Source organism: Loxodonta africana, chromosome 4 (assembly GCF_030014295.1).
Source record: "Loxodonta africana isolate mLoxAfr1 chromosome 4, mLoxAfr1.hap2, whole genome shotgun sequence".
Taxonomy (NCBI): Eukaryota; Metazoa; Chordata; class Mammalia; order Proboscidea; family Elephantidae; genus Loxodonta; species Loxodonta africana.
The window spans coordinates 43,035,055-43,059,502 of NC_087345.1; the positions used below are offsets into that span (position 1 = coordinate 43,035,055).

Consider the following 24,448-nt stretch of genomic DNA (forward strand, 5'->3'; position numbering starts at 1 on the left):
CTTGGAATCATGTAAATATTGTTCAGAAGTTACAAATTCTTTAAAAGCAATTCTAAGAAATAAAACATAAAATAAAAAGAAATGTAATTTTGCATCCTCTTAGTGGTAAACCACACAGAAAAAAAACTGTTTCAAGTAGTTTTAAGTTATTTGACTGACATCTCCAGTAGGATGTACCTCAGGCCAACATAAATTTGCAAAAAAAAAAAATGTTTTTGAACAGTTTTGGGTGATCATATCATGGTAGTAGTGTTGATATTGCTAATCTTAGACTATTACGTGAGTATGGTGGAATAAAACAAATGAGAAATGATTTGCTATACTAACTCAATCATACCTGATATCCTTGAGATCCAGGATTATCAGCATGGAAGAAAGGGGATACAGTTATAAAAAGAAGTTAAATAAAAAACCAGGGTTCCTAAATTTGAACTGGAGGCATCAATAGGAATTGTCCTAAAGTAAAACTCTCAGACTCTGCTAGAATAAAACAAAAAGATTTATTGAAAGATAAAAACATTTGAGTAGGGAGAAATACGGCCCCAGCCAGTGAAACCCCCAAATCCAAGGGGGGGCTATCTCATGAAAATAAATATAGGCGAGACAAAGGAACTAACAGAAAAAATCATTCTGAAGTTGTCAAGCATTTCATTTTACTTGGAACCACAGTCAACAGCCATGGAAGAAGCAGCCAAGAAATCAAAAGACGCATTGCATTGGGCAAATCTGCTACAAAGGACCTCTTCAAAGTGTTGAAGAGCGAAGATATCACCCTGAAGACTAAGGTGCGCCTGACTCAAGCCATGGTATTTTCAATCGCTTCATATGCATGTGAAAGCTGGACAGTGAATAAGAAAGACCGAAGAAGACTTGACGCCTTTGAATTGTAGCGTTGGCGAAGAATATTGAATATACCATGTACTGCCAAAAGGACAAACAAATCTGTCCTGGAAGAAGTGCAACCAGCATGCTCCTTAGAAGCAAGGATGGTGAGACTGCATCTTACATACTTTGGACAGGTCGTCAGCTGGAATCAGTCCCTGGAGAAGGACATCACGCTTTGCAAAGTACAGGGTCAGCAGAAAAGAGGAAGGCCCTCAACAAGGTGGATTGACACAGTGGCTGCAAAAATGAGCTCAAGCATAGCAACGATTGTAAGGATGGCACAGGACCAGGCAGTGTTTCGTTCTGTTGTGCATAGGGCCACTATGAGTCAGAACCTAACAACAACAGCTAATGTAAGTTCTTTTGATTGGCTATTTTTGGTAAATAATTAAGGATGTGCCCAGGCAAGTTCCCTGTGTAAGGACCTTTCTGCACACTCATTAATCCAATTTCAACCACATTCTTCCTAAGGGCAAGCTGCCTCTCCCTTGTTTACCCATCACCAGTCACAGGTCACCTTCTCAGAAACAGAAGCAAAGCCTGGAAGAAAATGGAGCCTACTTCTGACTTTAAACCAGCTCTCTACTTTGATTAAGTACCTTGATTTTAGGGCTCCTGCACATAACCTCCTGAGTAAACTTCTTCTCCTACAATCACATTCCTGACCCCCACCCTTATTTGCTAAAAGTGGCTTTGGGGCAAAAGCCAGTCTGGTTAAATAAGGTAATTGCTAGGGGGTCAGGATCTGTGGGTTCCACCCAGCCTGAGTCCATATGCAGGTGAATAGGAAGAAGTCAAGGTTACATTCTTAGGAATGCAAGCAAGAGCTTATAATAAAATGGACTCAGGCCTGCTCCTAGGCCAGCCACCCTAAATATGATAGGCACCTCTGTTCTGAAGATCTTATTTATTCCCTCCTTTTGATCCAGAATTTCTGGGAAATTCTTTGATCACATTATCAACTACAATTCTGGGGAGAGTGCTTTCTTCTGCATGGGCATGAATTTATATTTTCCAGTAGGATGGCATTTTTAACTCAATTTTGTAGCTGTCTTCCAAAGGTTCTTATAGATAGATGCTTACTATAATAAGCCTTTAAGACCCTAGGTGCTATTTACAAATAGCTGGCTGGACACCATCTAAAATCTTCACCATGCTATAGCTGGAGCCTCTACTTCTGTGGTGTTAACCTAGGAATGATATACAGAGTGAACCACACTAAGGAATAATCTGGCTTTAAAAGGGGTGGTTTGAGGAGTGACCATTCGTCCATCTAAATTATGAGTACTGTTAATGTACATATTTTTTTCGTAGGCATAAAGTTGGTTCTTTGAGTAATAACATTGGAATTAATTTTAAGACAACATTTGATAGTTTCAATAATAATCACAATAGCAATTACTGTAATTATTTCTATAAGTAGAATAGATCAGATCCATGAAACAATACCTTTGGGTAACCGGATAAATATAAGCTAACAAGCAGTCACAGGGAGAGTCAGCTATGTGAAGTCAAGTGACCTTTTGGTGAATCTTTTCAATGCCTTGTAATAGATCTTTCAAGCTAGGGAGTGGCTTAGAGTGCTTAGAGGAATACCCCTCCCATCTCAAGTTTATCAGCTATCAGATTATCTTGTGACATAAAGCCTAATAGAACTGATAAACAAATTTATGGTCAGGAAGGATTTTCATACAGCATTATCTTGAAATAATTAAAATAATTACTGATTCATTCTAAACAAAGCTCCCAGTCTGATCTTTGGAGTCTTTCCCAAAACAGACTAAATTCTTCAAAGGGCACAACACACAAAGAAAAACAGTCTTGCTAGCTTATCCAGACCACTGTTTGACTCAAAAATAGCTTCAGGAATCAGTTTTTTTTTCTCAAGGCTCAAGGTTCAAAAGGACATCCAAGGGCAATGGGATGTGTGAGTTTTCCCAACTTCCATGAAAGCCAGAAATTTGGACTCCAGGAGAATTATAACTCTTTCATCATTCCCTCCTTTTGATTATGATCCTGCTATCGAACCTTTGATCAAAAATGTTCAATAATGGTAACCGGAAACCATCCAGCTTTTATGATCTCAGGCACCACACAGCGTACTGGGAGGTAGAACAGAAACACTAACAATAATATTAGGCCAATTGTCTGAAATAAGCCACGAAACCACAACCCTAAGATCTTTGAACCAAGGAAACAAACCTCACGAGGTATTTGTTTATACATAAACAGCAAAAGAAATTGTTTTTCATGTGTCTCAGCAGCAACTACTTTCTATAAAACCTCAGATTGCATATTAATGAACATAACAAAGTTCATCTATTAAAGCATAAACTCCTCCTTGTGGGACTAACAGGAGATATAATTCTGTTCTATTTTGTAACATCATAGCTCAAACTTCAGATACTTCCCTAGTTATGTTCTCTGTAATTTTGCTAAGTTTATCAACCGTAGGTTCTAATTGGAGAGTTACATTACACGAGCATATTTAAAGTCTGATTACTTTCCTTAATGTAAGAACTAGCTATTTCAGTAACTAACAGCACTATGCTGACTATAAAGTATTCTATGATAAGGATTTTCTCATATCCTAATTCTTTCTTTTAATATTTTCAAGGTTTCTTTCCTGGCCTCAATTTTACTTTTCTCTCATATTTCAGGTCAAAACAAACCCATCAGCTAGACAATTTAAGAGAAAGGAGTAAAATGGTAGAAAATAGAGCCTTAAAACCTCAGTAATACTCCTGCATAAAATTCACAGTAATCCTTTAGTCTACTCAGTCTCATGTAGTTAATTTCAGTTCCATGCAATTTTGAACCAGCTGTACTCTGTAAACCCACCAGCTTCTACACAAGAGTTCTGGAAATCTTAATTCAGTTCAATAGTATCTACATTCGAAGTATCACAGTCCTTTCCATTGGTCCAAAACAGTCCATCTTTTGTTGAAATATTTTGGTCAAGTGTTTTCAGCAAGTCAGCAAAGTAAAAGCTTATCTGCATATGACAAAACTTAATATGGTTGTGTTTAATTTACAATAATATTTCTTAAAAGTGAAAGACATGACAGGAATTTAAAAAAGTAATGGAAAGCCAAGTAAAGTCAATTAGAAACAGCTCACCTGCAATCTTAGGCTGGGTTCTCTAGAGAAGAAAAACATATAAATGTAAAGCATAAAGTGTATAAATATAAAGAAGTAAAGCATTTACATACATATATATAAGGAGAGATTTATATCAAGGAAATGGCTCACACGATTGTAGAGGCAGGAATGTCCCAAATCCACGGTTCAAGATAGAGGCTTTTCCTGATTCACGTAGCTGCAGGGGCTGGCAAACCCAAGATCGGCAGGTCAGAGATCAGGGCTCTTGCTCGAACCCTGCAAAGATCAATGAATCAGCAGGCAAGACCTCAGGTAAGCTACTAGCTCAAGTTCCAAGAACCAGAGATCAGACTAACAGCAGCCAGCTGCAGGATCCAGCATGAGCAAAAAGCCCCCAAGTCTTCCCAGAATATCCACCTATATTTGATGCAGGCTACACACACCCAAGAAAATTAACTTCCTTTCAACTGATTGGCCACTCACAGCAGTGATTACACTCCATCATGGGGGTAATCACATACCAAATCTCAACAGGGAAGTGATCACATTATACAGCTGCCAAAATACTGAGCATCATGGCCCAACTAAGTTGACACACAACCTTAGCCATCACAGTCCACCCCTTGTCAACTTGGCACCTGTACACATCTCTTTAAACCATACATAATCACTGAATAAAGACAATGATAAAGTCATACTTGCACCTAACACGATACAATGAACACACATATAACCAAAAATGCACTAGCCCTGTTTACATCTTATATTTTATAAGTGAAAAAAACAAAAATATTTGATGCACACATACAAAGCAGAAACTCATAATAATTACAGTCCTCGTTCCTACAACTGGTCACATGGCCATAAGTGGTATTTAGAACTACCTCTTCCACCACTCATTCCATATTCCCTTTGCCCTCAGCAAGCACCTCAGCTGGTCCTGGTTCTTTGCCTAGTGGTGTAACCCAAACCTTCATTCCTGAAGGATCTGGGCCATTAGTAGTCATGTTGGAAGTAAGTTGCTGAAGTTTTCCATTGACTTTAATCACAAGGCATGGTACTACCAAGAGACACAAGGGATCTCCTGCATTCCGGACATACTCTTTCTTACCTCCATTATGTAATACTAACCTGATTTCCTATTGGTAATCAGGATCAATCACACCAGCCAGTATGGTAACTCCCTTCTTTATCTGTTGATTCAGAGGCATAAGGAGCTCAAAGTGGCCAGGTGACATTCTTAGCTTCCAGTTCGATTCAATCAGTGATGTGTCTCTAGGTGAGAGCATTCCTCCCCTTGGAACTAAGACCTCTAGACCTGCACAGCATAAGGTCACAGGGACAGGAAGCAAAACTCTTATGAGTGGTGCAACTCCCATTTTCACCCTCTGATTCCTGGACCCATGAACCCTGGCTATGGAAGAAACAGTACCGTATATATTGGATGCTGGTTTACAGCATATACAGCCTCCTGGAGAACATTGCCCCAACCCTGCAAGGTATTGCCACCTCGCTGGTAACATAATTGTGTCTTTAGAAGGCCATTCCATTGTTGTATCAAGCCAGCTGCTTCAGGATGTTGGGGAACAGGGTAAAACCAGTGAATTCCACGAGAATGGGCTTATTGTCAGACTTCATTTGCTGTGAAGTGAGTCCCTTGATCTGAAGCAACACCATGACAGTGGATAAGGCATTCTGTAAGTCCACAGGTGGTAGTTTTGACAGAAGCATTGTGTTCAGGAAAGGCAAATTCATATTCAGAGTAGTGTCAATTCCAGTAAGAATAAAACACTGCCCCTTCCATGACGGAAGTGGTCCAATGAAATCAACTTGCCGCCAGGCTGCTGGATGATCACCTGGAGGGATGGTGTCATATCAGGGACTCAGTGTTGGCCCCTGCTGCTGGCAGATTCAGCACTCAGCAGTGGCTGTAACCAAGTCAGCCTCAGTGAGTGAAAATCCATGTTGCAGGGCCCATGCATAACATCCATCCCTGCCATCATGGCCACTTTGTTCATGAGCCTGTTGAGCATTGATGGGAGTAGCTGGAAAAGAGGATGAGTGGTTTCCACAGAACACATCCTATCTACTTGATTGTTAAAATCTTCCTTTGCTGAGGTCACCTTTTGATGGGCATTCACATGAAACAAATATTTTCACTTCTTTGACCAATTCAGAGATGTTTATCCACAAGCCTCTTCCCCATAAATCCTTGTCTCCAATTTTCCAATCATGTTCCTTCCAAATCCCTGACCATCCAGCCAAACAATGGGCCACAGCCTATGAATTGGTATACAATCACACATCTGACCATTTCTCCTTCCAAGCAAAGTGAACAAACAGGCGCACTGCTCAAAGTTCTGCCCATTGAGAGGATTTTCCTTCAACCACGGTCTTTCAGGGAGGTCCCAGACGGGCTGTAGTGCTGCATATCAATTTGGAGTGGTGCCTGCACATCATGCAGAACCATCTGTAAACAGGCATAAGTTTTCTCTTCTTCAGTCAACTGATCATAAGAAACTCCCCATGAAGCCATAGGTGCAGACTGGGAGATGGAAGGTAATGTGACAGGATTGGAGACCATGGCCATTTGGGCCACTTCCTTGTGCAAATTACTTATGCCCTCAGTTACTGCTCAGGCCCAATCTTGTATATACCACTTCCATTTAATGGTGGAGTGCTGCTGTGCACGTTCCACTTTATGACCCTGTGGGTCAGAAAACACCCAGTTCATGATGGGCAGCTCAGGCCACATGGTGACTTGGTGTCCCATGGTTAAGCGTTCAGTCTCTACTAAGGTCCAGTAACAAGCCAAAAGCTGTTTCTCAAAAGGAGAGTAATTATCTGCAGGGGATGGCAGGGCTTTACTCCAAAATCCTAAGTGCTTTTTCTGTGGTTGACCAAGAGGGGCCTCCCAAAGACTCCAAAGCACCATTGGATCAGCTGGATCACGTGGCTGAAGTGGTAGAGCAGCTTGCACAGCAGCCTGAACCTATTGCAGAGCCTTCTCTTGCTCTGGGCCCCACTCAAAACTAGAAGCTTTTTGAGTCATTTGATAAGTAGGCTGGAGTAGCACACCCAGGTGAGGAATATGTTGCCTCCAAAATCCAAAGAGGCCCATTAGGTGTTGTGCCTCCTTTTTAGGTGTGGAAGGAGCCAGATGCAATAACTTACCCTTCACTTTAGAAGGAATATCTCAACATGCCCCATACCATTGGACCCCTAGGAATTTTACTGAGGTGGAAGATGCCTGAATTTTTGTGGGATTAATTTCCCACCCTCTAGCATGCATATGTTTTACCAATAAGTCCAGAGTCATTGATACTTCTTTCTTCCTAGGTCCAATCAGCATAATGCCACCAATGTAATGGACCAGTGCGACATCTTGTGGAAGGGAAAGGTGATCAAGGTCCCTGTGGACCCAGTTATGACATAGGGCTGGAGAGTTGGTGTAGCTCTGAGGTAGGCAAGTGAAGGTGTATTGCTGGCCTTGCCAGCTAAAGGCAAACTACTTCTGATGGTCCTTTGAAACAAGAATGTTGAAAAAGCATTAGCCAAATCAACAGTTGCATACCAGGTACCAGAAGATGTATTAATTTGCTCAAGCCATGAAACTATATCTGGAACAGCAGATGCAATTGGAGTCACCACATGGCTAAGTTTTTGATAATCCGTCATCATTCTCCAAGATCCATCTGTTTTTCGCACAGGTCAAATAGGTGAGTTGAATGGGAATGTGGTGGAAATCACCACCCCTGCATCCTTCAGTTCCTTGATGGTGGCAGCAATCTCTACAATCCCTCCAGGAATGCAGTATCACTTTTGGTTTACAATTTTCCTAGGTAGGGGCAGTTGTAATGGCTTCCACTTGGCTTTTCCCACCATAATAGACTTTACTCTGTTTCTTAGAGGTCCAATCTGTGCATTCTGTCAGTTGCTGAGTATATCTACTCCAATTATGCATTACAGAACTGGGGAAATCACTACAGGATGGGTTCAGGGACCTACTAGACCTACTGTGAGACGGACATAAGTCAAGACTCCCTTAATAACCTGAGCTCCATATGCACCCACTCTGACTGGTGGGCCACAGTGACATTTTGGGTCTCCTGGAATTAGTGTCAGTTCAGAGCCAGTATCCAGTAATCCCCAACAAGTCTGATTATTTCCTTTTCCCCAAAGAACAGTCACTGTCCTAAAAGTCCATAGATCTTTTTGAGGAAGGCTGGAAGACAGATTAACGGTACAAAATTTTGGCAGTGTGCTGGAGTCCATCCTCAAGGGAAACTGGCCTCCCCTTCATTCAAGAGGTTATGGGCCTTTAAGCTCGCTCAAGTCTGGGAATTAATTGAGAGACCATGACTCTCTTTTCTGGTAATTTAAGTTAGACTGCTATTCACCTGACCTAGAATTCATCAGTTTGTACAGATCAAGTAAATATTTAGTAGATTTCCTATCTATTTCACTCCTAGGGCACCATGACTAAGTAGCCAACACCATAAGTCTATACATGTCAGACTATTCTGATTACTGCTTTGACTCTATTGTCCATTACTGTAACAATGCCCACCTTGTCTTTGTTCATTGAGTGCCGTCATTTGGCCCCAACCACCATGGGGTCCAATCAGCCCCATTATAGTTAGGTGTCTTGATTCTGTTAGGGCAGTTCTCACTGTCAAATCTGACTTACATAAAATATCAATCACAGCAATCATCAAGGATGCTTGAGTTCCCTTCACAAATTTGTGTGCAGTGGTTAAGAGCTACAGCTGCTAATCAAAAGGTCAAATCCACCAGGCAGTCTTTGGAAATTCTATGGGGCAGTTCTACTCTATCCTGTAGAGTCATTATGAGTCAGAATCAACTCAACGGCAAGAGGTTTTTTGGTTTTGTTTTCTTGTGGTAAATGGCGTGTCCTCTGGGCACTCCATATATGGGTCTATGGGTCTAACCTGATAAATCCACTCTAGCCTGCCAATTTCCCTCAGTCTTTGGATATCTTTGGCAGTATACCAAGGCAGGTCTGGTACTTCAACTTGATTTAGTGTAGGCCTCACATAATCCATGCTTCAGCAACCCAACCAAATAAACTATTAGATCTTTTCCTAACTTCTCATGGTGAAACACTGAATGAAGAATCTGTGCTTAGTGGGTCTGTATCAATAAACTCAGACTGATACATCTTTATGTTCTTTGCACCATTATCCCACACCCTTAATAGCCATTCCCACACATATTCCCCAGGTTTCTGTTTGTACATATTACAAAATTCAAGCAGTTCTTTCGGAGTGTTACATACCTCCTCTTGAGTCACACTTTGTACTTCACCTTTTGGGGCTTGCTGGGACTTAAGTCTAGTTATAGGTCTAGAAGCCAGAATCGACAGTGGGGAATTGTTTTGAGAACATTCAGCATTGTCTTGTGAAGCATTTGCCTCAGGCAATGCGCCAGGCAATGACTCAGACAAGGGTTCTTTAGACACAGCTGGGTTAATCTCCTTAGATGGAAGTGGAGGGGCTAATTGTTTTACTGAGCAGGGTGGTTTAGCAGACAAACATGGAGTAACCTCTTCAGATGTTCTGTTAGCAGGAGTGATTCAACAGAATTTAGGCACTCAGTCTCTCCAGCTTCCTGATTATCTGCCCATAGGTCCCCATTCCAGGTTTCAGGGTCCCATTTCTTCCCAATTAATGCCCTCACTTTAACTTGAGTGGCATTGTAATTCAGCCACTCTTACAATAAGGCTCTGGGTTTGGTTTTTGGCAATATCAGTTCTGTTACTACAAGAAATAAGGTTTTCTTTAAAAGCACAAGTGGAAACTTGGAGGTCATTTATGCTGCATTTGAAGCCTTGAGTGCATCTCTTTCTTTCACCAGTTTGTCTAGCGAAAATAGGACCAACCAACCAGCTTCCTTTTACTTCTCATTATGACAAAATTATAAGAAAGGTATCACACATGCAATCACCCAGCACCTCACTTTTCCCACTCCCAGTACCAAATGTCTTAGGCTGGGTTCTCTAGAGAAGCAAAATCAGTAAAGCATATAAATATGTAGATAGAGCTTTATATTAACGAAATGGCTCACATTGTTCTAGAGGCTGGAATGTCCCCAGTCCGTGGGTCAGGATGGAGGCTTCTTCTGATTCACTAGCTGCAGGGGCTAGCGAACCCAAGATCAGCAGGTCAGAGATCAGGGCTCTTGCTCACATCCTGTAAATTCACTTAATCCCAAGATCAGCAGGCAAGACCTCAGGTAAACTGCTAGCTCAAGTTCCGAGAACCGGAGGCCAGACGAACAGGAGCCAGCTGCAGGATTCAGCATGAAAAAAAAAAAAAAAAAACCCTGAGCCTTGCCAGAATGTTCTCCTATGTTTGATGCAGGCCACACACCCAAGGAAACTTTCTTTCACTGGATTGGCCACTCACAACAGATTCCATCATAATGGTGATCACATATCGAATCTCAACAGGGGATATTATATGACTACCACAAATACTAAGAATCATGGTACAGCCAAGTTAACACACAACCTCATCCATCATAGCTGCTAACTAAAAGGTCGGCAGTTTGGACACATCAGCAGCTCCTTGAAAACCCTGTGGGGAAGTTCTACTCTATCCTGTGGGGTCACTATGAATTGGAATACACTCAACAGCAACTGGTTTTTTTTGTTGTTGTTGTTTTGTTTTTTGGTTTTAAACATAATTATTAATCTTATTTTCAAAAAGAGCTTCAGGTATACCATGTAATGATCTTGGGACATAATATATAGTCAGGATATACCAAGATTATCAAGTCTCTAAACATCTGAATGTTGCTTTTGTTAGGTGCCATGAAGTCGGTTCCAGCTCATAGTGGTCCTATGTGCAACAGAATGAAACACTGCCTGGTCCTGCCCCATCCTCACAATCATTGCTATGCTTGAGCCCATTGTTGCAGCCACTGTGTTAATCCATCTCATTGAGGTCTTCTTTTTCTCTGACTCTCCACCAAGCATGAAGTATCATCATCTTTGTTTCTAAGGAGCATTCTTGCTGTATTTCTTCCAAGACAGATTTGTTTGCTCTTCTGGCAGTCCATGGTATAGTCAATATTCTTTGCCAACACCATAATCCAAAGACATTGATTCTTGTCTGGTGTTCCTTATTCACTATCCAGCTTTCACATGCATATGAGATGATTGAAAACATCATGGGCTTGGGTCCGGTCACCTTAGTACTCAAAGTGACATCTTTGCTTTTTAACACTTTAAAGAGGTCTTTTGCAGCAGACTTGCCCAATGCAATGCATCTTTTGATTTCTTGACTGCTGTTTCCATGCATGTTGATTGTGGATCCAAGTATCTGAATTGTAGTTTAAAAAAAAAAAAAAATTCCACATTTAAATGATGTGAATTCCTCGTTAAATCATTGGCTTTGATGACGTTATATTAGAAAGAAATAAAGTTCAATTGCAATCAAGTTAGCAATTAAAAAAATAATGATACAATGGCATGGATTTTCAAAAAAAACCAGGCTCTTCCCTTGATTTGGTAACAGGTTTCAGGTAGCATATTAAATAAAACCCTTTTATTTTAGCACTCTTTTTTTAAAAAAAAAAGCAGGGGAAAAAAAACTTTTGCAGCTTTCCATGAAATTCCAAAGCTGTCAGGAGTTCATCACAGGTCATCAGGAAAAAACACTTGAGTTATTTAATCAAAGATTTTAAAGGTTAAAAAAAAAAAACAACTTTTTCAAAGCCATGAATCTTAGTTTTCAGGAATTTATTCTAACGGGAGACTGAACACTTGCCTTCCAGGAAGATTATACAAAGAATAAATTAATTCTTTAACTTAGTAATCAAAGAAAAATTTTGTTTCTTAACAGCAAGAAACGCAACTCTGCTATTTGACATTAAAGCTTTCAGGAATTCTCACAAATAAACCATCAACCTTTAGCCAGACATATAAAAACTTTGACCATATCAAATAAATTCCCTTTTAATAAACCTCTTTAACTTTGTCATTGTTGCATATTTCTTACAGTTGTTGTTGTCAGATTCCATCGAGTCAGTTCTGACTCATTGCAAGCCCATATACAACAGAATAAAGACTGCCTGGCCCATACACTATACCTCTTGTAGGACATCCATTCAAATGACAAAAATGAACACACTCATTAGCAGACCCAAATATATATGTATATCCTTTCTCTGTGGTATAAAAAGCAAAAGTATATCTATTAGCTCAATTTAATATCTTTGAAATTATTTTAAGCCTGTATACCACAAAACAAAATTACTGCTGAAATAGTTTGTTTCAATATTCTAAGTTTTGAAATTTTTACCATTTTCCATATTTCCCCAATCTAATTTTAGCCCTTTAAGATTTTATCAATTGATTTTGGAAATTACAGGGTCTCTGCTCAACTGAAAAACTCAGTGATGTGAATATAACTTTAAGTCTCTAGCTGGGAGCGAAAACATGTCCCCAGGCCATTCCAGGTGTGCCTCATTGTGATTATTATCTCTTGGCTTCCTAGAATTCTTCTTACAATAGAAAGAACTTGTTTACAGTTCTTTTATGATGGAGATCCACCTAATTTCTGTACATTCAAACAAAATAAAGAAGATAATTGATAGAGGGCCAGAGTCTGTTGATCCTACCCAGTCAGATACTCAAGTCCATATGCATGTGAATCTGAAGAAGTCAAGGTTACATTCTCAGGAATGTAGAAGCAGGAGCTTGTAACACATGGAGTAGGGCTTGCTCCTAGGCCACAAAACCCATTACCATAGAGTCAATTCAGACTTATAGTGACCCTATAGGACAGAGTAGAACTGCTCCATAGGGTTTCCAAGGAGCATCTGATGGATTTGAACTGCCAGCCTTTTGGCTCAGCTGTAGCTGTTAACCACTACACCACTAGGGTTTCCACTCCTAGGCCAGCCACCCTAAGTATGCCAGTGCAGCCACCTCTGTGTTACCAATTGCCAATCTGACACAAAGAGTCCTTGTCTTTTCCTGAGTAAGAATACAAGTGAAAGACAAACTTTATCTTCAGCAAGCCTTATTTTGCTTGAAGCAAAAGGAGTCAGGGAGGATCTAAGCCTCTCCAAAAGACTGACTCGAAAAGCAAAGCAAGGCTAGGGCTTACATGGGTTCGGTGGAGACAATAGAGTAAAGAATACTTAGTGGGCTTCTTTCAAGGGGTGGGTACTTCTCAGAATGGCAGTGTATGCTAAATAGGTTGCTCGCGCATCTGGAATCTAAAATGGAACCCGCTGATATTCAAGATGGAGTCCTCTCGGCAGCCCTTGGCATAACTTATTATGGGATATAACGCAAGTGTACTTGATCTTCGGCTCTACATCGCCATCTTCGGAGGGCTAAGGAGGGTCAAACAGCAGTCACATTCTGCTCCTTTGTGCATGCGGAGTCTACAAAGGAGGAGGGGACTAGAAAAACACTAAGAAGGAGATAGTAATTCACAGGCTACCCCAATTCTATCTCATGTTGACCGGTGGGTTCCTGTTTACCCAACTTCTAGATGATAATCTTTTAAAAGCTCTTTTGTTCCACCAGCACAGTTAACCCCATCTGTCTCACTATAGGGTGTGGTTCCTGTTTACCAACTTCTAGGTGATAATCTTTTAAAAGCTCTTTTGTTCAGCCACGGGCACAGTTAACCCTATCTGTCTCATCTGTTCTGAAGTTCTTACTCAGAACACATATGGTATTTTATCTTTTAAAAAATATGTATTTCATGCTCACTTTAGCAGCACATATACTAAAATTGGAATGATACAGAGAAGATTACCACGGCCCCTGCACAAGGATGGAAGCCTCCACCAAGACTTCCCCCACTCTGCCACAGTTACCCCCGCCTTGCAGCCCACCAAGCCATGGCTTCGAACCGCAGTTTGGCCCAATCATGCTGTGGCCCTAAATGCAGTTTGAATTTGGTGCCAGAATCCCTTGCATGCTCGAACCAAGATTTTGGAGAATGCACAGGACCTAAAGAGCTGTGTCTGCAATTTGTCCTTGGACCTGAACATCTCCAACGATTCAACATCCGGACCTCCAAATGTGGACATGGGAGGGCTAAGGGCAGAGAGCTCTGGGCACCAAACCCAACTCCCAGACACCACTGGAAATAAAAATTTCCCCAAACCCCTCAAAGAGTGAGCACGTGGCCTTATGTTCACTGGACCCCAAGTTGCTCCTTGTCTGCACAGACAATAAATTTCCACTTTCTGTTTCCCTTGCAGCTGGTGGCGTGGCATCCATCTTATTTTGATTGGCTAATAAGACAGGACAAGAACCCTCATTAGGTTACAGAGTGACATGCAAATTCATGAAGCATTCCATATTTTTCTCATGAAAAGGTTTACACAAAAAGAAATAACCTTTGATGCTTTGATGGTTATAAGGGAGGAGGGGGTGGGGAGGGAAAAACACTAAATAGACAATAGGTAAGTGGTACCTTTGGTGCAGGGTAAGATAGTACACAATACCGGGGAAGCCAGCACAACTTGGCCAAGGCAAGGTCATGGAAGCTCCATAGACACACCCAAACTCCCTGAGGGACTAAATTACTGGGCTAAGGGCTATGGAGACCATGGTTTGGGGAATATCTAGCTCAGTGGGCATAACATAGTTTATAAAGAAAGTGTTCTACATTCTACTTTGATGAGTAGCTTCTGGGGTCTTAAAAGCTTGTGAGTGCCCATCTAACATACTCCACTGGTCTCATGCTGTCTGGAGAAAGGGAGAATGAAGAAAACCAAAGACATAAGGAAAAGATTAGCACAAAAGACTAATGGACCACAATTACCACAGCCTCCACTAGACTCTGTCCAACACAAGTAGATGGTGCTCGACTACCACCACCGACTGCTCTGACAGGGATCACAATAGAGGGTTGTGGACAAAGCTAGAGAAAAATGTAGAACAAAATTCTAACTCACAAAAAAAAAAAAAAAAAAAGACCAGACTTACTGGTCTGACAGAGACTGGAGAAACCCTGAGAATATGGCCCCTGGACACCCTTATAGCTCAGTAATGAAGTCACTCCTGAGGTTCACCCTTCAATCAAAGATTAGACAGGCCCAAAAATCAAAATGAGACTAAATAGACACACCAGCCCAAGGGCAGGGATGAGAAGGCAGGAGGGGACAAGAAAGCTAGTAATGGGGAACCTCAGGTTGACAAAGCGAGGGTATTGACATGTCATGGGACTGGCAACTAATATCACAAAATGGCAGTCTTGAGGTGGCATAAAACCCTCCATTCATTTTAATTAGAGTTTGTAGTCCAGAAAACACATAGAATATTCGGGTTGTCCTGTGGCTGACTTTTACAACACAAGGCCTCAATAAAACACTGCTCGGATTGCACGGTAGGTAACATTATTTCAAGGCACTCCCTTCATCATCCTCATCATCATTATATTAAATATCATTCACTTAGTACCAACTATATGCTGGGTCAACATATGACGTTCCTGGAGAATGTATTTTAGCATGATATCACTACCTTCACATTTGGTGTATTAATTGTTTAATAAGAAACTAATTTGCTCTGTGAGCCTTCATCTAAAGTATAATAAAAAGGAGAAAAAATGTGTTTCTTCATATATATATATATGGTTTTTGTTGTTAGTTGCCTTCAAGTCAATTCCAACTCCTGGCAGCCCCACATGTGCACAGTAGGACTGCTCCATAGGGTTTTCAAGGCTATGAGCTTTCAGAAGTGGGGGGGGGGCTCACATGGTGCTATAGGCAGAAGCAGGTTGCCAGGCCTGTCTCCTGAGGTGCCTCTGGGTATATCTGAACCACTAACCTTTCAGCTAGTAGTCGAGTACTTAACCTTTTTTGCCACCCAGAGACTCCTATACATACACACACACACACACACACACACACACATATATAAAATGCAAGTATGTATGTGTGTGTGTGTCTGTGTGTATGTGTACATTTGGAGATTGTGGTCTCCAAATAGCACTCTCAAAGGACCCAAAGGGCTGGGGCAGGAAATGTACAAGATGAGTCTGAAGTATCTTGTCAAACCAGATAGGAATGAAATGATCAAGACTTTTACTAGGGTCACGTCAATAGGACTCAATAGTCAACTAAGGGTCTCCCGCTCCTGTTAGCCAAAGATGGAACAACTTGAGCATTTATAGTTACACAAAGTGCAAGAAGTTTAATATCAAATATATTTAAATCCATGGGGACATAATAATACTTAAAAATAAAAAAACTGCTTGGTCACCATTGGTAAATAAAAAAAAACTAGTGGCCCCCCCAAAATCAAGCCTTTATCATGCCTTTCCCATAAGAACTGAACTACCTATATAGTTAATAAAGGGGAGTTTCACTCTATAAAAGAATTTCAGCCAGTAAAGAATAATAAATGGTTCAGTAATTCAACATTCATGGCTGGTGACATTACAAAAGAGAAACAACCAAACATTATGTGTCTCCTGGTGGAAAAGCACAACAGTTTTTTGAATTGGTCATGTCAAAAAAAGAAAAAAAATTAACCTGAATTTCATCAAGCTCATATATTCAACTACCAACTTGTAAGAAATACAAATAACAGATAAACCTGATAATCCACATTGCACAGAGGCAGTGGGCACAGTTCAGACTGCTGGAAACTCAACAAGGCAAATAACCCAGTTTCTTCAAAAATTAAATCAGAAGAAATAAAAAGAGATAGAGGGAGTGTGAGCTTGATTTGGACACTGATTCAAAAAAAGAACTGTAAAAAAAAAAAGAAAGTATGGCATTGATAAGACAAATGGCAATTTGATCACTTTTATGGTATTAAAGAATTATTGTTAACTTTTAGCTTTGACAATGATATTGTGGTTATGTTAAAAACAAAAAGATTCCTCATATTTTAGAGATAAATACTTAATATTTATGGTTAAAATCATATGATGTGTAGGATTTGCTTCAAAATAATATGGAAAGGGGACAAGGGTATAAAACCAAAAACCAGTTGCCATTGGGTAGACTTTGACCCATGGCAAGCTCATGCATGCAGAGTAGAGTTACACTCTATGGAGCTTTCAAGACTGTGCCTTTTCAAAAGCAGATCACCAGGTCTTCCTTCTAAGGTGCCTCTAATTAAAAAAAAAAAATTTTTTTTTTTTTTTTTTTTTTTTTAAGGTGCCTCTAGGTGGGCTCAAATAGCGAACACTTCAGTTAGTAGTCTAGTACTTACACCCAGGGGCTTTAGATAGGGATACAGATGAAAAGTTATTATTCATGACTGGATAATTGTTGACCCTACACGGTGAGTACACCGGGATTCATTATACAATTCTGCCTGCTTTGGGATAAGTTTAAAATTTTCCACAATAAAAAGATTTTTTAATGCTGGTAAATGTGTACCTCCCAACTTCCCAGGTCCTAATGGTAGAAGAACCTTGAAAGTATGACCTAGTTTAAAGTTCATTACCAGAGCATTATCCACCCTTCCTAAAAACACAAAAATCTGCAGCAATCTCTGCCAAATGTTGAGATATCCATCAGTCTGAAAGACAACGGGCAATAGAAAAGAATGCATCCAGAGTTGGTCTCTGTGAATTTCAGAAAGATTATTTTATACATTGTTATCTGTGCCAGAAGAGCCCACCTCATGTTCTGTAGGGCAACATGGTTTTAGAAAAAATAATTTAGCAAAGAATCTCATAATTTGCATGCAGGTCCTTTCTTACCAGTATCCTCTATGAGGTTGTGGATTCTGCTCCTGCATCTTTCACCCTGAAGCTTCCCTGATCTGAAACTTCCTTGAGAAAACTCTAGTAGTTCAGCATTTGGGGCTGCAAAGGGCTCAATAATGAAACTGACATCAGCAAAGTTTCATACCATCTGAGTGAGGCGACTTAAGGGCAGTAGGTGGTGTTCACGTCAGGGCAGATGCATACTCTCAGTAAGCCTCATGGTGCCTCTGCTGCCTGCATGCCAAGAACTGGGAACCAGTAATTCTCCAAATACCCCAAGTCAAAGCTGCCAACAGGAGGTCCAGCAGGGTTGCCTGGCCTGCCTCTATCAGACTAGTGTGCTGAGAGCCCAGGAATCCTTTCCCACGATTCCAAAACACATGCATTTGAATTTATAAAGTATTTATGTGCCAGAAACCCTTTTTAAAAAGACATATTTTTATTAATATTTATTCTAATTCCAAAACTTCATATATAGAATGTACATTGACAGTCTCGAGGTGGCATAAAACCCTCCATTCACTTTAATTAGAGTTTATAGTCCAGAAAACACAGACTATTTGGATTGTCCTATGGCTGACTCTTACAATACAGACCTCAATAAGACAACGCTTCATTGTTTCAAGGTATTCTGTTCATCCTCATCATCATCGTCGTCGTCATCATTATATTAAATGTCATTCACTTAGTACCAGCTATATGCTGGGTCAATATATGACATTCCTGGGAGAGGTATTTTAGCATGATATCACTACCTCCACATTTGGAGGGCGGGGGGAAATTATACTGGACTGCAAGTAAATGAGAGTAAAATTATAGTATTAAATCCAACGCATCCCAATTAAAAAAAAATTTTTTTTTTCTCAAACTTAACACCATAAAAAATAACCAAACCAAACCTGCTGCCGTCAATTCTATTCTGGCTCATAGCAACCCTTTAGAACAGAGTAGAACTGCCCCAAGAAGTGCCTAGTGGATTCGAACTGCCGACCTTTTGGTTAGCAGCCATAGCCCTTAACCACTATGCCACCAGTGTTTCCTTTAGCAGCATGGTACTTAAAAATTACTTGGAACCTAGTATGTCTCATTGTATTACAATAAGTGTTTACCTGTCTGTCACCTACGTTCATTAATTCTGTAGCTCAGGAAGGGTGGAGACCTGTCTAACTCACTTGTACACTCATCACCTAGTATATAACAGGGGCTCAAATCATATTTGTCAAATGAATGAGTAAGTAAATGAATGAATAAATGAGCAAGACAGTTACAACTCACAACTGATCACAACATGCCAAGACATGATGTCAAGTCACTCTACTAGAAGTAGTTCATATATTGTTTCGTTTAATAGAAATAGTTCATATATTGTCTCATTTAATCCTCACAAAACCCCTACAAGGAAGATATTATTAATTATATTTTATACATGAGGAAACTGGGGCTCAGAGAGCCTAAAGGACTGGCCTAAGGTCACACTGTGAGAAAATAGCAGAGTTAGGAGTCCAAACTAGGTCTGACGCCTCCAAAACTCTTGGTCCTTCCACAACACCCAACCGGCTGCCTCTGGGCATTATGCCTTCTCCCTAAGTGTGAAGAAAAACAGAGGCTAGTGCAAAGAGCCTACTTCTACAAATTGGAAAAGATAAGAAGTGAAGTCAGTGACCTCAGAGCCACATACCAGAGCAAGAGCACTGCCCCTCAAGCAGAGAAGCTGATGCTCAGCTGTATTAAGGGAAAATTAAAATATGCTCACATTCATGCACACTTGCCTTTGAGTAACTATGGGACGTCGTCTTCATTTTGTTCTAAACAGGTCTTTTTCTTTCTCTTTTTTAGTCACATCTCCGAAAAAAGAGAACATTGTGTTCTGTATCAAATCTCAAAACAGCTGTACATAAAAGAAAAATATATATATACCTCAAAGTTTCTTATTTAACAAAGATATAGAAACGCAAGGTACTAGTCAGTCTAAATATTTCTTTATTGGGTCCTATCATCAGAAGACTCACTTTATTCATCAATTTCTTCTCTTCCTAGGACTGTCGAATGTAGTAACTTTCCGGTCTTTCAGGCCTTTTCTGAAATTTCACATTTTCCATGGAGGCACCTTCAGGACTGTCAGCTATTCATGGGACAGGAACGTACATCACAGTTAGGTTTAGTTCTTTTCTTTTGCTAGAGCAGGAAAAGAAACGCAATGGTATTCGCTACCTCCATTTGGCAGAGATGGGTCAGTATTTTCATGGGGGAAAAATAGGAATGGCAAGCTAGCTTTTTTTAGTGAGGGTTTTTGTTTTGTTTTGTTTTGAAGTAACTTCCTTTTTACTGATTCTTAATGTTTTCCAGATATGTTTGTCAAAGAAATCATCATGTAGGCTATAAAGGCAAATGTGATATCACAATTGTACCCAGAATTCATCACCCTAATCATCTGATGTATTACTGATATTTACACATACACACATGCCCCCCACTCATCTGTCAGTTTGTTGTACTATCTAGGTTTGCTTGTTGTTGTAATGCCAGAAGCTGTGCCACTGGTATTCAAATACTAACAGGGTCATCAATGGTGGACAGGTTTCAGCTGAGCTTCCAGACTAAGACAGGCTAGGAAGAAGGACCTAGCGGTCTACTTCTGAAAAGAATTAACCAGTGAAAATCTTATGAATAGCAGCGGAACATTGTCTGATATAGTGTCAGAAGATGAGCCCCTCATATTGGAAGGCACTCAAAAGATGACCAGGGAATAGCTGCCTCCTCAAAGTAGAAGCAATCTTAATGACATGAGTGGAGACAAGCTTTCAGAACCTTCATTTGCTGCTGTGACATAACTCAAAATGAGAAGACACAGCTGCAAGCATCCATTAATAATCAGAACATGGAATGTACGAAGCATAAATCTAGGAAAGTTTGAAATCATCAAAAATGAAATGGAATGCATAAACATCAATATCTTAGGCATTAGTGAGCTGAAATGGACTGGTATTGGCCATTTTGAATCAGACAATCATATGGTCTACTATGCTGGAAATAACAACTTAAAGAGGACTGACATTGCATTCATAGTCAAAAAGAAGGTTTCAAGATCTATTCTGAAGTACAATGCTGTAATAGGATAATATCCATATGCCTACAAGGAAGACCAGTTAATAAGACTATTATTCAGATTTGCACACCAACCTCTAAGGCCAAAAATGAAGAAACTGAAGATTTTTACCAACTTCTGCAGTCTGAAATTGATTGAACTTGCAATCAGGAAGCATTGATAATTACTGGTGATTGGAATTTGAAAGTTGGAAACAAACAAGAAGGATCACGTAGGTGGAAAATACAGCCTTGAAACAATGATGGAGATCACTTGATAGAATTTTGCGAGACCAACAACTTCTTCATCGCAAATACATTTTTTCAACAACAGACCTCATGAGATGTAATACACTGGTATCAAATCGACTACATCTGTAGAAAGAGACAATGGAAAAGCTCAATATCATCAGTCAGAACAAGGCCGGGGCTGGCAGTGGAACAGACCATATACAAGTTATTATACAAGTTCAAGTTGAAGCTGAAGAAAATTAGAACAAGTTCACCAGAACCAAAGTACGAACTTGAGTATTCCCACCTGTATTTAGGGACCATCTCAAGAATAGATTTGATGCCTTGAACACTAATGACCGAAGACCAGACGAGTTGTGGAATGACACCAAGGACGTCATACATAAAGAAAGCAAGAAGTCATTAAAAAGACAGGAAAGAAAGAAAAAACCAAAAAGGATATCAGAAGAGACTCTGAAACTTGCTCTTGAATGTAGAGTAGCTAAAACAGATGGAAGAAATGATGAGTAAAAGAACTGGAGATTTCAAAGGGCTGCTGGAGGAGACAGAGTAAAGTATTATAATGACATGTGCAGAGACCTGAAGACAGAAAACCAAATGGGAAAAACATGCTTGGTATTTCTCAAGCTGAAAGAACTGAAGAAAAAATTCTGGCCTCGAGTTGCAACATTCAAGGTTTCTATGAGGAAAATATTAAATGACATAGGAAGCATCGAAAGAAGATCGAAGGAATACACAGAGTCACTATACCAAAAAGAATTGCTCAACATTCAACCATTTCAGGAGGTAGCATATGACCAGGGACCGATGGTACTGAAGGAAGAAGTCCAAGCTGCACTGAAGGCATTGGCGAAAAACAAGTCTCCAGGAATTGACGGAATACCAATTGAGATGTTTGAATAAATGGATACAGTGCTGGAAGTGATAACTTATCTATGCCAAAAATTTGGAAGAGATTCATATTTATGCCTATTCCAAAGAAAAATGATTCCATCAAATGTGGAAATTACCTAACAATATCATTAATATCACATGCAAGCAAAATTTTGCTGAAGATCATTCAAAAGCAGCTGCAGCAGTACATCCACAGGGAACTGCCAGAAGTTCAAGCTGGATTCAGAAGAGGATGTGGAACAAGGGATAATATTGCTGATGTCAGATGGATTCTGGCTGATAGCAGGGAATACCAGAAGGATGTTTACCTGTGTTTTATTGACTATGCAAAGGCATTCGACTGTGTGGATCATAACAAATTATGGATAACATTGTGAAGAATGGGAATTCCAGAACGCTTAATAGTGCTCATGAGGAGCCTATACATAGATCTAGAGGCAGGTGTTCAGACAGAACAAGGGGATACCGTGTGGTTTAAAGTCAGGAAAGGTGTGCGCCAGGGTTGTATACTTTCATCATACCTATTCAATCTGTATGCCGAGCAAATAATCTGAGAAGCTGGACTATATGAAGAAGAACGGGGCATTAGGATTGGAGGAAGACTCATTAACAATCTGCAGTATGCAGATGACACAACCTCACTTGCTGAAAAAGAGAACTTGAAGCACTCACTGATGAAGATCAAAGACCACAGCCTTCAGTATGGATTACACCTTAACATAAAGAAAAGTCTTCACAACTGAACCAATAAGAAAAAAAAAAAAAAAAATCATGAAAAACAGAGAAAAGACTGAAATTGTCAAGGATTTCATTTTACTTAGATCCACAATCAATACCCATGGAAGCAGCAGTCAAGAAATCAAAAGACACATTGCACTGGGCGGATTTACTGCAGAAGACCTCTTTAAGGTGTTAAAAAGCAAAGGTGTCACCTTGAATATTAAGGTGCCCTGACCCAAGCCATGGTGTTTTCAATCACCTCATATACATGTAAAAGCTGGACAATGAATAAGAAAGACTGAGGAAGAATTAACACCTTCGAATTGTGGTGTTGGTGAAGAATATTTAATATACTGTGGACTCCAAAGAGAATGAACAAATCTGTCTTGGAAGAAATACAGCCAGAATGCTCCTTAGAAGCAAGAATGGCAAGATTACATCTCACATACTTTGGATGTGTTATCAGGAGGGATCAGTCCCTGGAGAAAGACATCATTCTTGGTAAAGTAGGGGGTCAGTGAAAAAGAGGAAGACCCTCAAGGAGATGGATTGACACAGTGGTTGCAACAATGGGCTCAAGCATAACAAGGATTGTGAGGATGACACAGGACGGGGCAGTGTTTTGTTCTGTTGTACATAGGGTCACTATGATTCAGAACTGACTTGGGGGCACCTAAAAAGATTTTGCTTTTTTTAACAACAACAACACTTATACACCAAATAACGGAACAGGTGCCCTGAGAATGCAAAAATAATTCTCTTTTCAAAAATTAGAAGTGAGTTAAATATTAAATATTCATTTACTCCCAAGTACATGGGTTTTCTTTAAAGTTTAAACTGGAGAATATATATTCACAGATAAAAGTTAGCACTACCAAAATATGTATTTTCAAATAATTATTTTCAATCATTTATTTTCCTGATTAGGGAGTGAAGGGTTTCTGCTCATAACAAACGTTGATTCTATTCCTTTTCTTCAATTCCAAATGAATCAAACAATCTCAGAATTATACGTTGGCTATCAAATATATTCTGATATCTGTTCAAAAGCAGTTAGACAGTTATGTGGACAAAAGGAAAAAAGTACCAGTGTGTTTGCAAAAATGTTCCTCATCTTCTGCCCAGTGAATCCTCATTACAACCTTATAATCCTAGTACTTACTAATCATTAAACAAGAACAATTGAAGAAACACCCTTGTTGGTTTCTGTATGCTCTGTCATTGTATCTCTTTCTTTCATAAACTTTCCTAAGGATAAGAAATAAGAAAATCACTCTCCCACACAAAGTAATTATTTTTTTTAATATAGAAAAAAGTTAACGATCCTTATTTGCTCTGTCAGCTCCTTTAGACTACAACTATATCTTGTCTCTGTTTTGCAAAGTGTTTTGCCAGGCATGCAGGGGAGTTGAAGAAATAGTAGTTGATGGTGATTATGATGCATCCTGTGCTTGTTCATGAGGGACATTTGCTGAGGATTAAAAATAAATTCACGACTAATTGACTGCCAGCCTTAAGCTATGCTTCTGGGACTTCCAAACTACCAACTGGAAAGAAAATGACTGAGCAATTCTTGCCAAGGACCAACCCGATGATTAAAAGCAACCTCCCTACTTAATTTGTGTACTACACAACTAATCAGATGAATGGCAACTTTGGTATTTCAGTAACTTCCCAAATGGCTCACTTTGGGATATAAACCTTTAGTTGCAAGTATCATAACTCATCCTATTAAGTTTTCCCTTTCAAGCATTCAGTGAATAAACATTAATTGAGCACTAACTATGTTC

At 39.8% G+C, this 24,448-nt stretch overlaps 1 long non-coding RNA gene and 1 other non-coding gene across 51 annotated transcripts in view; one reads left to right on the forward strand and one right to left on the reverse strand.

The window, feature by feature from the left end:
* Nucleotides 1-24,448, reverse strand: part of LOC111753149 (uncharacterized) — a 416,755-nt gene that overhangs the window by 169,246 nt on the left and 223,061 nt on the right. For 35 of the 50 annotated variants that reach the window (XR_010321732.1, XR_010321771.1, XR_010321780.1 and 32 more), the window contains 5 exons: nt 19,718-19,830; nt 10,774-11,333; nt 10,075-10,295; nt 5,119-5,305; nt 4,006-4,263 (listed from right to left, as the gene is read on the reverse strand). This is a non-coding gene — a long non-coding RNA (uncharacterized LOC111753149). Of the gene's footprint in view, nt 1-4,005; nt 4,264-5,118; nt 5,306-10,074; nt 10,296-10,773; nt 11,334-19,717; nt 19,884-24,448 lie in introns of all 50 variants that reach the window. The other 15 variants (XR_010321746.1, XR_010321744.1, XR_010321745.1 and 12 more) reach the window with 6 other exon arrangements.
* LOC111748478 (U6 spliceosomal RNA) lies at nt 13,734-13,840 on the forward strand. The gene has a single exon (XR_002784198.1). It is a non-coding gene; the product is annotated as a U6 spliceosomal RNA (small nuclear RNA).